Source organism: Anolis carolinensis, chromosome 1, assembly GCF_035594765.1.
Source record: "Anolis carolinensis isolate JA03-04 chromosome 1, rAnoCar3.1.pri, whole genome shotgun sequence".
Classification (NCBI taxonomy): Eukaryota; Metazoa; Chordata; class Lepidosauria; order Squamata; family Dactyloidae; genus Anolis; species Anolis carolinensis.
This window is the reverse complement of record NC_085841.1, coordinates 318578637-318592980: the sequence shown is the minus strand read 5'-3', so window position 1 is coordinate 318592980 and position 14344 is coordinate 318578637. Positions and strand designations below refer to the sequence as shown.

The window sequence follows — 14344 nt, the reverse complement described above, 5'->3', positions numbered from 1 at the left end:
GCTTAATATGCAGGAAGATGAGTGCATTGACACCACTCCCTTTGGCTTGGTTTTGTCACTCTCTTACATGAAGGCAACAGCCTGAAACAGAGGTGCTCTGCTCTCTGTGGAGGCTCTCTATTCTACATGAATAATAAAGGAAGTCTAATTTTTCAGACTTCAAGTAGAGCCTGTATCTGAGGGGGACACATTACAGGATTTCACACAAATACAAAACTGGGGATAATAGCGAACTCTATTGGATATGACTTCAGGTGGAAACATACCATAGAGTCACACTGGGGAATCAAGGAAATGCCTAGGGTGGGCCATTATCTAGGTATTGCTAAGTTCTCCAGAGTGGCTGAATGGTCATCTTCTGGTGAAAGCATATCACAGAATCACCAGGAGGACCTACACAATGCGAAGAGGAAACTTCCAGCTAACAGTGGGTTAACATGTACGAAAACTGTATCAAGCTAATGGATCTACTCAGGAGTAATTGGATTTAGGCTTTTGACTATTTACACATTTACAAATTGAAACAGGACTGTTGTTTTAATGCAAAACATATAAAAGGACTAAGTGACCCAGTGTATACAGCTGAGGGAAAACTAAAATTCCGAGAAGAAAAATGAAAACAGGCTGTATTAAAACTAGAGGAATTTAATGGAAACACGTGGAATTTCAGAATAGGAATCTACCTCTCATTCTCATTAGCAGGGGAATGTGATCAAAATGACTATCATAGTAAAGACCTCATCACATTGATGAGGGGCAGTGGAGGGATTCGCCAGCCTCCGTGGTTAATCTATGGGGTAGTGGGGCAATTTCATCACTCTGCACCTGGTATCGCCCACAGCGACGTTTCCCCACCACACGTGGGGAAGTTTTGCCATGAGGTGCAGCTTCCTCCTGCGCTAACCCCGTTGCTTCCAGTAGAACTGAGGAAGACTCCTGTGTTCTGGGAGGAGCATTGTTGGACACTTCCACCATAATTGATTCACAGAGCTCCACTGGAAGGGAGTGTGTGATGTGATGGGCAGCATGGGGCTCCGTAGATCAACTGTGCTGCAAGCATCCTATGATGTTTGCGAAGACACGTGTGATTAAGTGATAAATCATCTCCTTATAAATTGAAGTATAGGAAGAGAGTAATAGCTGATGACATTTGCAGGGTTACACATGTGAAAAGTGCAGCATGCTCCTTTGCCTTTAATAGTTGCGTAGAAAATTGTGTAGAAGAGGCAAAGTAGCAAGCAACATCTGCTGAAAAATCTCTCCTCCACACAACCATTAAAATTAAATGGGCCCTCTCTGGTTTTCACTCTGATGACCCAAAATAGATCCTATACGAAGAATTTTTTGTTACGTTTAGCTGTAAACTAAAAAACTAATGTATAAAATAGCCAGAGTTTTAGCACCTTCTAGAGAGAACTGATTTAAAATAATCATAGCCTAAAAATACCATGCATACTTCATAATGACATACTCACAAGAAAGATATGAAAACAAGTAATGTATATTTTAGAGATTTTTTTTCTTATTCGCAAAATTCCATTAAGAGCTTTAGAGGTGTTTTTTTCAAATTGCATCTTGTCTTTTTAATTGGGTTTTTAAAAAAGATTTTACAGCAACAAACATATCCAACAAATAATGTTTCTTAAATTTAGCATAAAGCAATATATTGAATGGATGTTTCCTGACTATCCAAATAAGAAATCTCTGGCTGACATGACAACAATTATAATACAGTATCTTTCAAAAATCAACATGCGAGGAAGGGGGAGGCAAAAGACTGCTATTTTTGTTTACATAACTAAAAACTTGTACTAAGTCTCATATAATTTAGAATGATCTTGTTTATCTCTAATAACCTTTACTCTTTCAGCTATTTTCTCCATTCTCATGATGCCCAGATTCTATCTGGAGTCTGGATCTTCATCGTGCCTTCAAGCCTTTCCAATTACGTATATACAGTAGAGTCTCACTTATCCAACATAAATGGGCCAGCAAAACGTTGGATAAACGAATATGTTGGATAATAAGGAGGGATTAAGGAAAAGCCTATTAAAAATGAAATTAGATTATGATTTTACAAATTAAGCACCAAAACATTATGTTATACAACAAATATGACAGAAAAAGTAGTTCAGTATGCAGTAATGTTATGTTGTAATTATTGTATTTACAAATTTAGCACCAAAATATCATGATATATTGAAAACATTGACTACTAAAATGCGTTGGATAATCCAGAACATTGCATAAGCGAGTGTTGGATAAGTGAAACTCTACTGTACCTATATATAAGTTGGTCTCATGTATAAGTCGCAGCCATGTTTAGGAGCCAAAATAATAGATTTTGCTATGAGGATAAAATTTAGGGGCAAGTGACAAACAAATCTTTTTAACAATGTATAGAAGGAACATACTTAGGAAGAACTAAAGAGAAGGGGGAGTCTGTTTATCTGAGAGGTCTCTTTCTTCTTGAAGCAAAATATACAGTACTAACTGTGTCGGCTGAGGCTCTGCTGCACCAGGATGGATTGCAATCTCTGGACTCTTGTCAAAACATTCAGGAGAAGCAATCACATGGAGCTGGGGATTCTGCCTTGCAGGAAGAGCCAAAGCTGCTCCGGCTAGGAATCCAATCCAGGTTTTGTTTCTCTCTGCCTTGTTTTTAGAACTGGTTAAGGGAGCAAAGAGGCCTCTTTTGCAATGTTTGATGGTCAAAACAGCATTCTTATGTCAAAACGTCATTCCAGGCCAAGTGAAGATTTGTAAGTTAAAACATATATTGGGACATTCTTATGTAGAGGGTCTACTGTACATATAAGGAAAGGACTATGAGGAAAAGGAGTGAGGTGGAGGGAAAGAAGCAAGGAAAGCAATCTGTCTTTATTGGGGATCCAGCATGAAGGAGTGACAAGAGACAGAAGTGAAAGGCACACCCATCCTATTACCCCCTCTTGCCTAAACCAGAGAAAGAAAGCCCACCCCTTTTCCATGCTTTCTTGAGTGGCATTTAGCAATAATAATTTGGGCTCTTGAAGCAGAGCAGAGTGGCAATGGCAATTTTTAAAAGGGGCTCCTAAAGTTTCTATTTAATCTCACACCAATTGCAGAAATTCTGCCAGGTCTCAAAAAACTTATATAGAAAATACTTATAAAAAAGGGATATCACCACTGCTTCAAAAATGACATGGAGCACAAACCATTTCCAGCATTGATCAATGATAATAACTCCATACAGTTGTGGGGGATTTACTTTTTGTCATTTGTTTTACTTAAACAAGTGTATATATGGCATGTGCAATCTCTAAATGTGCTGCAAAGCAAAATACAAGATCAATTCTTTATGTGAAAGAAACTCATTTGCATTATAGAAAAGAAATATGGTAATAGTCTTAGTTCTGATTATGCAGAAACCCTTTTATCATGCAATTTTTCTTATTTTTGCAAATACTACATTCCAGAAATGAAGTACTTGTGAGCATGACCACCACATCTTGGTATGCAACAAGAACACAGTCAGGTCTTCATCCAGGCATTCTGCTACTGCATACAGTATATTCCCTTTTCCTATTGTTTTTGTGATGTACTTTGCCTTAAATATGTAAGTGAGGAAGGCCTTAGTGATAGGAGGTCCATTGGCAGAAACAGAAATAAATACCAGCTGAGTATCCCTTATCCAAAATGATTGGAATAAGTATTCTTTATTTTGGGTCTTTTGTATTTTGAAATACTTGTGTATACATAATGAGATATCTTGGAGATGGGATGCAAGTCGAATAATAAAATTTATGTATGTTTTATATACACCATACATGTGTGTGTGCGCGTGTGTGCATGTGTGTGTTTGTATAACCTAGAGGTAATTTCATACAATATTAAAATACTTTTGTGTATTAAACACAAAGGAAGATACCATAGCCACTCAGCCAATTTTTTATTTTGGGATATTTTGGATTTCGGAACTATAGATAAGGAATTCTTAACTTGCACTTTAAATATGGGGCAGAAACTTGTAGGAGCAGATGAGAGCTGCATTATCTCCTTTTTCAATTAAGTTTTCCAAAGTCAGATATTATTCCTGGAGATTTTATTCAAGAATGTGAGTTCAGAAAAATAGGTCTCATCTGTAATTTTGATTTGTACAATGTCAATTTATTTCTGAATCTTGCATGAGCTTATTGCTTGTAACTTTAGATCTGTTTATTGCTCTGCCTCCTCCTCATCTCTCCATACCTATTTCTGGATCCATCTCCTCTCGACATTCACTCATTCAGATCTGCCACCCTTAGTTGTTCAAAGGCCTCCTGTGCATTGAGAATGTGAGTTGAGAATAATTTATTTATTTTATTTATTTACAGCATTTATATTCCGCCTTTCTCACCCCGAAGGGGACTCAGGGCGGATCACATTACACATATAGGCAAACATTCAATGCCTTTTAACATAGAACAAAGACAAACAAACATAGGCTCCGAGCAGGCCTCGAACTCCTGACCTCCTGGTCAGAGTGATTCATTGCAGTTAATTGCAGCTGGCTTGCTCTCCCGCCTACGCCACAGCCCGGGCTGTGGTTGGTCATTGCGCCCTTCCCAAGAAATATCCTGACTAAACAGAACAAACTACAGCTTCCCAGTGTTACTGTATCGCAACTCACACTAGCTCTATGGATGAGCTTTGAAGTTGTAGTTCAGCAACTTGAGGACCACATAAAATGACATGGCAGGCCTTGAGTTTGACACATGTGACATAGAGTATGTTACAGTAATCCAAACTGATGTAATAAGATATTTACCACTGCAGTCAGATACCTACTAGCAAGTAAGTTACACCCCCTCTCTCATTTCTCAAAATGCGCTGTTTCTTGTAAACCTTGGGAACAGCCCTTCTAATCCAGGTACCCTATTGTAACTAAGACAAAAGTACAGATGTAAAGTAGTCTTCATTCCTCTAAGTGCCCTGTGTCTATTTTAAGACTCTAAGTCCCCTGGGGTAGAGACTTGTCAAACTTGTTTGTAAAATGTCATGTGCATAGAATGCACTGAAAAGCAACATAATTCGCACTTGGCTTTATGAACATAAAAACTGATCTTTCATGGCTCCTTTCTATAGCACTCTGATGATTTAGGTAATTTAGAACCATGCATATTATGTGTTATTGCATCATGGTTCCCACATGCCAGCATACCCATTTCCCATTCATCTGGAAGGGGGACTATAGAGGGTGAAGGAATATTGCCATACTGGGCGTGTTCACAAGGAATCAGAGAACAGTGGAAGAAGAAATCAGAGAGAAGTAGTCTTTTGATATGGAAATGTGGTTTAATGCCAAACAATGCAGATGCTCTATTATCAAAGGCCATTTCATGCTGTTACGTGATTTCAAATTCTGCAAGAACTGTAGGTTTGGAGCCCAGCATGTCAAGCTTTCCAGAAGGCCAGATGAGACACGGATTGAAGACATAATCAGAGGTTTTATTCTCAATGACCAGAGAGGATGTCAGTAGAAATAGCCCTCCAAAGAACTGACATACTCCAATTTTGAACACAGAACATATTCTAGAAACCCTTGCTAGCTCCTAATTAGCTCAAAAACTGTCTAGCTAGGATCTGCTTCCTGGTTGGCCGGGGAATCCCTCTGACATCTTTGATGGTTGATATTTGCTGTGGTGGGAAACTCAAATGAACTGAAGTTGGATCATTTTGTAGTATCTGTCTGTTTATCAATCTGCCCAGGAGAGGGGTGCAATCAAGAAGGAATGTAGTGCGTCTGATGATAATGGGCTGGGATGGGTCCCCATATCTTCAGTTCTGGTGTGGACAATGGTGTTAAGCTTAATAAACAATAGGGTTCTTCAAGGTGTTGACCAAGTCAATAGGCCTCTCTAGAGGGCTCCTATACAGAAACCTGGGAAAGGGGGCATTCCCAGGCCAGCCCAGATCATATCAGGTAAAACAGACAAAGGGGACTAAAGGCTTTGATACAAATTCATTGTGTGCCCCCTCCCATTCTTCTCAGTTCATTGTGTAAGGATTATGATGATTTCCTCTAGGTGAGGTGAGGTACCAACCAATTTCATAGAAAGGTTATTGTAGGGAAATCAGAAATAACTAGGGCTAGCTATATTTCCCAATGGATCCATGTCTCATAATTCATAATTTTGGGGTCTAATTCCTGCTAACAGTGCTACACAATTATAAGTGCTATCATTCCACTTTAATTGCCATGGCTGCATTGTATGAAATCCTGAAGTTTGTCATTTGGTGAGCTCTCTGGCTGAGAATTCTAAATACACTCAGGACTTAGTATCCATGGATTCTGTATCTACAGATTTAATAATTATTTTTAATTATTATTATCTTTATACCATGGCTTTCTCCCTGTGGGTACTCAAAGTAGCTAATGATCTATACTAGACAAGTTTAAAAAGTGCAATACAGAAGTTAAAAAACAATTTAATAGTAACTGTCTGGTAAAAACAGAATTAAAGTACATTAAATACATTAAAATGGCCTTTAAAATTTATACCTAGAAACTATATTTAGAAATCCAAAAAGCAGACCATGATTTTCCCATTTGTATAAGCTAAATGTGCTTAGGTATGTTTACCTAAGCACATTTTACAATGCCATTTCTTTATAGACTTGAGCATCTACACATTTTGGTATTCATGCAGGATCGTGGAACCAAACACCAAAGAATGACGGGCCTATTTTATCCCATCCATCTATAGGCTCCAGCTATACTGCCATATAACTCAAATTCAGAATGCAGTTTAACTGCATTGAACTGGATTATATGGCAGTGTAGACTCATATAATTCAGTTAAATAGCATTATGACCATTACAATGAAGTTCAAACTGGATTATATGGCAGTGTAGATGGGGCCTTAAACTGTGAATCCCAGGGTTAACCTGGCAGTTAAGGTGGAATATAAAGCTATCGCTATGTAGTGTAAAAGGTTCCCAGATAAAAGCCATAATTATTTCAATGCATATTTAATTAATGTCCAGTTAGGCATTTCTGGTGAAGCTAAGTGTGCTTAGGAATGTTTAAAGTGATGTACATTCTCATATGTTCTTCACTTAATTCATTTTGAAATATGTGTAGACTGCTTTATTATCAATGGTAGCATACTGAATTTGAAAATAAAATCAAGAGGAGACTAGAAATAAAATAGTATTGCTATTATGTTGGGATTATTTGCTGGGCTCCAGAACACAATACTCTATTTATCTTATGCCATTTAATATGGGTCTATCTACTTGTGTTTTTTTGAAAGCCTTCCCTACCTGTTATAGTCTTGCACACGAATGAATGCCTGGCCCTCCAAGAGAAAACTGGGAAAGTGACGTCCTATGGCGACAGAATGAGACTCTAGGGAAAGGGAAACCGCTCAGGCTTTCTAGAGATGGTGAATCTAGGCAAGTCTGTTATCTTGTGGTGGCTGTAAAATATGAGCTGGGAGTTGGATGTCAGTGCACCCACTCTCAATAATTGATATGATGAATAATCTCAACCCTGCAACACCTTCTGTATCTCCCCAATCTCGAGAAACTTCATTTATCAACCATGTTTGAAATGTTTAAGTAATCTCAGTGATGTATGGAGCGCTGACACTCCCTTGTTAGAAATCCCCGCTACTAACATTCTATCTAATTAAAAAGCCACTGAGCTCTTGTGCATAAAATTATCATAAATTATCTCTGAAGGTTCATTGCTGTTTAGAATGTTTAATTGCTCACTTGGCTGAACTTCAGCAGCTCAGGATTATTAATCAATTTGTCATAAGGGCCCCTTTAACATTTTTATTTATTTACTTTAACAAACCTGAAGGAGTTAGTAGAAACTGCACAGGTTCTTCATCCTGAGCAGGAGGAAAGAAAGTTTTAATGGGTTGCAGAAGCTGTCATCCATCTTCGCATCCTAGATTAGGTGAGAAATATAATTTCCTTGTGCTGACCATCACCACAAAGTAACCAAGAGCTCTTCCTATGTAAGATTGGTAATACATGTAGACACAAAGTTATTGGTCTGTTTGGAGTTGCTGATTGTGATGTAGATAACCAGAAAATAACTAATGGGAAACCAAGTGCTATCCTAAACATACTTTTAATGAAACAACAATTGGAAGTGTGAACATAAATTTTAAAAATAAATCAGGTTTATAGAAATAGTACATCGCATGACTTATTTTGAGAGCCTGACATTAAGTTATTTACTTGTCCACCATAATGTTTAATAAAATCTAGTTTTCTCAGCCTTACTGCCATGAAGGAAGAAATCTCAATGGGAGAAATGTATTTCTAGTGAGAATCTCATCTGTTATAGTTTTATTGGTTTTGTTGGGTTAGGTGTTTTGGGTCTTGTTCAAGAGAGAAAAACAGAGTATTAACAACAACAACCACCACCACCTTCAAATTTATTGGAGAATAATTTGAAAAGAAAAACCCAAAGAGATATAAATAGCAAATCTGAGTTTTGAGAAAAGGGAAAAGTGAAATTCTAATCAAAAGGATGGAACCAAAGACCTCATCAGACAGGGTGAATTCAGCGTTCTAGGATGCTTTCACCCCATCTAATGGAGGGAGCCACACACCGGACATCACACGACACCATGTAACTGCTGGTGGAGGCCTGCCCCCATCCAGGGTGAAAACATCACTGGACACTTTCCCCACAGCACAGGTCTCACTTGGAGGACAAGGCTTTCCCCATGTGATGGGGAAAGAGTCACTGAGAGGGAGCTTTGCATGATGCAACAGATCTGCCCCATTGCCCCTCTCTTTTCTCCCAGATGCCAGGAGAATTGGGACATCTTGCCTGTCCTTTATGATTAGGCCCCTTCTCACTACCACTGATATTTACAATCAAAGTTTAGAAACTAAGCAATTTAGCACCAATCTTTAAAAAGGGCTAAGAAGGACAGTCTATAATCTGCTGGCCTGTCCATTCTAAAGCAATTTATAGAAAATACTGTTAAAGTTAAAATTATTTTCTAATACTTTTGAACACAGCAAATGTGTAAGTTCTAAGTGTGAACAGTTTTCAATTTCTTGTTCTCTGCAATGCTAGAATATTGGGGCCTGAAGCAAATTTTCAGTTTGGGCAGAAATGTTATGGAGGAGGGAAATGCTTTCATTTTAAAAACATACAACAACTCATACTTGAGATGTGAAATTTGTTATGGCAAGAAATCATGACAACTACATGTTTGGATTACATTAAAGGGGTTTAATGCACTTATGGAAGTTAGATCTATTAATGAGTATCATTATGACTACCATTGGGTATTAACCAGAGCTCAGGATAGTTATTTCTTTGGAACAGAGCTCTCATAATTCCACAACTGACCTGGAATTTCTGAGTGCAGTGATCCAAAAATGGCAACTTTCCTAAAGGTCTGATATTACCGATGAGAGCCGAATTCAGGTTCAGAGACAGGATTCCTCTAAAAAGCAGGTGTATGTGTATGTGAGTTTGTGTCTGCAAACAGGATGCTGTTTGCCTTTGAACCTTGCTGTGTGTTTTCCAGGTGCGTATGGCTGACTATTCCGGGAAAGGAAACAGGATGTTGGACTAGATAGATCCTGAGGCGAATCCAGAATAGATGTCTGTATGCTTTAAGCATGTGTTTACATGAATACTGCTCTTTGTGGTCTTTAGTATACTACAGCTCTCATTTGATTCAGAGAATGCAGGCAAATCACAAGCAAGATATTAATACAGTTTTCAGTGGTAAAGGAAACCCACTTTGATACACTGGTGATATGGACTTGGAAATGGAAAGTACAATCAAGTACTCAATTTCTTCCAAATCTCAGTTTGGATTGCTACAAAAATAAAACAGCTTGTATGACTGACTTGTATGACTGTACAGTCAGTCCTTGGTATCTGTTGTGCTTTGGTTCCAACTCTCCCACCCATCCCCATGGATACTAAAATCCATGGATGCTCAAGTTCCATGATATACAATGACATAGTAAAATGATGCCCCTTATATAATACAGCAAAATTAGGATTTGATTTTTGGATTTTGGGGGGATAGTGGTAGAATATTTTCAGGTTGTGGATGCTGGAATCCATGACTACAGTATATGGAGGGCTGAGTATTAGCACTAGCCCATTTTTGCTTTTGTATGTTTGGAGACATATCTGTGGCAGGGAGAAAGTATATCTGACTGTGTAACTGGCTGTAAAGTAAGAACTCATAGACTCTTTGTTTAACAATGTAGAAAGCTTTCTGAAACATTTCATTACAAATAATTTCTGAACAGTTAGGTGCCTTGACATCACAGCGTATTGGAACTTCAGAATGCATATTTTGACAGTAATGGCATTGATTCCTCCCACTAACCAGTGAAAAAACACTATTTCTAGTATCACAGTGGATAAACTATAATTTGTAATGAGCCAATAAATATTATCATTTGCTTTTGTTTTCATGTTTTCTAGTGGGCATGATTTCTATCAAATTGTGTTCCAGTAAAGTTACTCATTTACTAGAATATTTATGGGAAATTGTCCTAATATCAGGCCCCCAACAGGAAAGATTACTTGAGAAACTCCTCTCCCTAAAGGGCCCTAGTTTAGATTATCTCATACCATTCACCTAGTTCAAATGCCAACCTCATGTGTCCTGCACCTTTCTCATGCAGATTTAGGGCACGTTATCAGACAGGAACCAGATGGCTAATGCAGTGTAAAAGGTTAAAATGCTAGTAAAATGCATAAAGGTCATCTGTAGTATTTAAGCATGAATTTGTTGTACTTTGTCCTGTAAAATAGAACTTTGGAATAACAGCCAAGCACTGCACCTTTAGCAACCCAGCACATTGTATTTGAGATATGAAATCAGGTGCCTTCCAAATGTTTTTGGACTATGATCCCCATGAACTCAAGAACACGGCTAGCCCAATATCTAGACTAGGGAACCACAACTTAATATCTCCTTGATAAGCAGGCAGGCAGGCCACAATCCAGAGAAGTATAAATGAAATGTAAATCTTCTTCTACAAAAACAAAGTTTTGAGGGTGAGTATTTCAGGCTGGAACTGAGATTCATTACTACTGACTCCACAGTTTGTCGCAACAGTAGAAACAATGAGGGACAATGCTAGAGGATTATATTATCTGTAACTTTGGGTTTTAATACTATGAAACATCTTTCTGGGCTTCTCTAGAATGGGCAAATCTTTTGAGGGTCCAGTTACATCTCTAGGTGAGTGTAGTGGGTCTGGACCACAGTTGGGTGACACCCAGTGGCCTAAATGCTCACTGTTGTCCATCTCAAGACCCCTTGGCCACTCCCCTTCACTGGCTAGGGTGTCTCTGCTGCAACCAATGGTGGGGGTGAGGTGCTGCTGCTGCACAGCAGCCCATTCTAGGTCTGGCAGTCCTGCTGGCCAGGCCAGGAAAGGGAGGCTATAGAAATAGGAAAGAAGGCAAGTGGTAGCATGCCTGGGGCTGAGGAGATTAGAAGGTGATGCACTCCTAACTACCTGCTACCACTTTTCCTTCCACTGCCCTCTGCCCTCCCACTGTTTCTGCAGCTTTGTGCCTCCCAAATTTTCAGTGGGAGCAAGGAGGAAGGAAGACTCAGCACCCTAGTGATGCCACTGTGGGGGTACCAGTATTTGATGATATGTAGAAGGTTGTTGAACTTTCTCTTCAGAGAAGAGACCCTTTGCCCACCAAACCATAGAATGATAGAACCTTTTTTTAAAAAAAAAACCCACCTATGGAACAAATCCAAGAAACCCTTGTGCCCTTCTGTGAAACTCTACACTAACCTTTTGATGATTTCTGGTTTTTGTTTTGTTTTGCTTGTGACCACAAGGCTCTTCACATGGCTCACAAAGTGTCTCAGGGCAGGAAACTGTTTCATGGACACACCATAATTGTCCATTCCTGTTGTATAGCATAGCTTCGAACAGTGGAGTTCTCATGGAGAAATAGTGCAATCACACATACCAGCCTGAACCAATAAAAAGATTTTCAGTTCATTCCCCATATGTCTAGATGCTTAACAACTCTTTCTATTTCTTTTTAGCATGTTGGCTCTTCAGAGAAGAGTGATGAGAAATAACCCATGCAGTTTTTGTCAAAGCCTGGATATGTGTATTCTCAAAAGAACATTTCACATCATCCCCAAGACCATGTCTTGCATAACAAATTTTAGCATTCTAGAATGACAACAACCTTCTCATTAACAACAGAACTCAAGCTAATACAGTAGTTCACAGTTTGTAGTCCTGCGTGTTTCAGTTTCATGCATTTAGCAGAGTTAGCAAAAATAAACCCTGACTCCTAGAGTGTTGAGAGACAAATGACTTGGTGTATGAGTGAAGAAAATGTGAGTTATGCATCTATGTCTCTCCAAAAGACAAGTATTTATAAGTTCTGTTGCTATAGAATGTGTCAGACTGAAAAGAGGAAAGGGAAACTTTTGACCTCAGAATTGAAAGTATTATGGAATTCAACAAGTTGAATATACTTATCTATTTGCCCTTGGCTTTGTAGTCTTCCTGCTTTATTAGAAATCAAGTACAGTAGAGTCTCACTTATCCAAGCCTCGCTTATCCAAGTTTCTGAATTATCCAAGCAATTTTTGCAGTCAATGTTTTCAATATATCATAATATATTCGTGCTAAATTCATAAATACAGTAATTACAACATAACATTACTGCGTATTGAACTACTTTTTCTGTCAAATTTGTTATATAACATGATGTTTTGGTGCTTAATTTGTAAAATCATACCCTAATTTGATGTTTAATAGGCTTTTCCTTAATCCCTTCTTATTATCCAAGATATTCGCTTATCCAAGCTTCTGCCGGCCTGTTTAGCTTGGATAAGTGAGACTCTACTGTATATTGTAAAAGGGAGCCTGGCCGGCCTGTTCCTTTCAACGTTTGAAGCTTTGGGCTGTAATGATTGGGGCTGATTGGAGGTAGAGTCTCTCTCTATATATATATGACTGTAGGTTCCCCATATATGGCTTAGATATTTATTTTTTGGCTTGGTGGGTTTTACCGTGACATGTGTGAATAATAAATCATAAAACGAGTTTCAGTTGAATGAACATTCAAGAAAAAATCTGCATCTAAACTTCTAAAGCAGTGACTCAGAAAGACACCTTTTCCACTCATTTCACTTGAATGTTGGGGTAGGGAGCTTTTAGTACAACCCAATCTCCCAGTTAGATTTAATCATATTCATTGAAATGCCAATGTTTTAATTTTTTAAAAAAGTTTTGCTTCCTAATTGTGTTTAATGTGAAATAGTTGAATGAGATTATTTTATTGTTTCAAACTATTTTAACCTATTTGCATTTGTAGCAATGAAAATCTCATCACTGGGCTTCTCTCCAGGGATGCTACTCAGTATGGACTACAATCAAGCCAAAGCACTAATCAAACGACGTATTTCAGACACAGAGCACCAAATGGATCTAACCTATGCCCCAACCTTTACTGTCAATGAAGCCACATGTATCTCACCTCCCCTATGGCATACTTAACAAATCTAGAGGTGCTCAATCATCAGAGAGCTTTCATCCTGGCTCGATGTCACGTCCTTCCATCAGCTGTGTTCGAGGGCAATACTGGAAGACCCCCTACCCAGAGAGACTCTGCCCTTGTGATTTGGGTCAAACAGAAACAACTGAGCATGTTCTCCTCCAGTGCCTGTTCTACAGGGACATTCGATCTATAACTCATCCTGCCTTTGCTATACAATTATCCAAGCCGTTCAGGACACTTTTACACCAACCTGCTGCTCTCAGATACCAACCCAGTTATAACCTATAATGCTGCTAAGTTTTGTGCAGCAGCACTTAAAATCCGCCAAGTGATGGCTGGTTCCAAAAGTTAACAATCTAATTACCAGCAAACTGAAATCAGTTCTTCCCACCCCAATACCCTAGATTTGTGCCCTGAATGCTCCTATCCCTACATCAATCTCCCTCCCTCTCCATTTCTTCCTAGTCTCTTCCCTTCTCTAAATAGTTTTTGTGTTTTAGCTTTCAACATACCACTGTTTTCTAGTATTTTAGATTGTAATGTCCAATGTTTCTGTGAGATTGTACCCCACTCTCCTTATTCTGGTCTATGACCATAATAAAGATTTGTGTTTGTTTGTTTGTTTGTTTGTATGCCACTCTGAGACTTTTGATATAGAGCAGGGTAGAAATATTTAAATACATTAAAAAATCAACTAACACTATCTCCAAATCTCTTTTGTGGTGATATATATACTAGAGTATCAATAAAAGGAGTAAAGAGAGGCACTGCAAACAACACAATTTCCTGGAATTGCATATCTAAACGTTTCTTGGTTGCACTTC

General features: G+C 38.5%; 1 long non-coding RNA gene across 1 annotated transcript in view; it reads left to right on the top strand.

Moving 5' to 3' along the window:
* The window catches only part of LOC134295477 (uncharacterized), a 69690-nt gene extending 55550 nt beyond the window's left edge, over positions 1–14140 (top strand). Inside the window, exon 4 of the long non-coding RNA XR_010002070.1 lies at positions 13338–14140. This is a non-coding gene — a long non-coding RNA (uncharacterized LOC134295477). The remainder of the gene's footprint in view (positions 1–13337) is intronic.
* Positions 14141–14344: the final 204 nt, after the last annotated feature.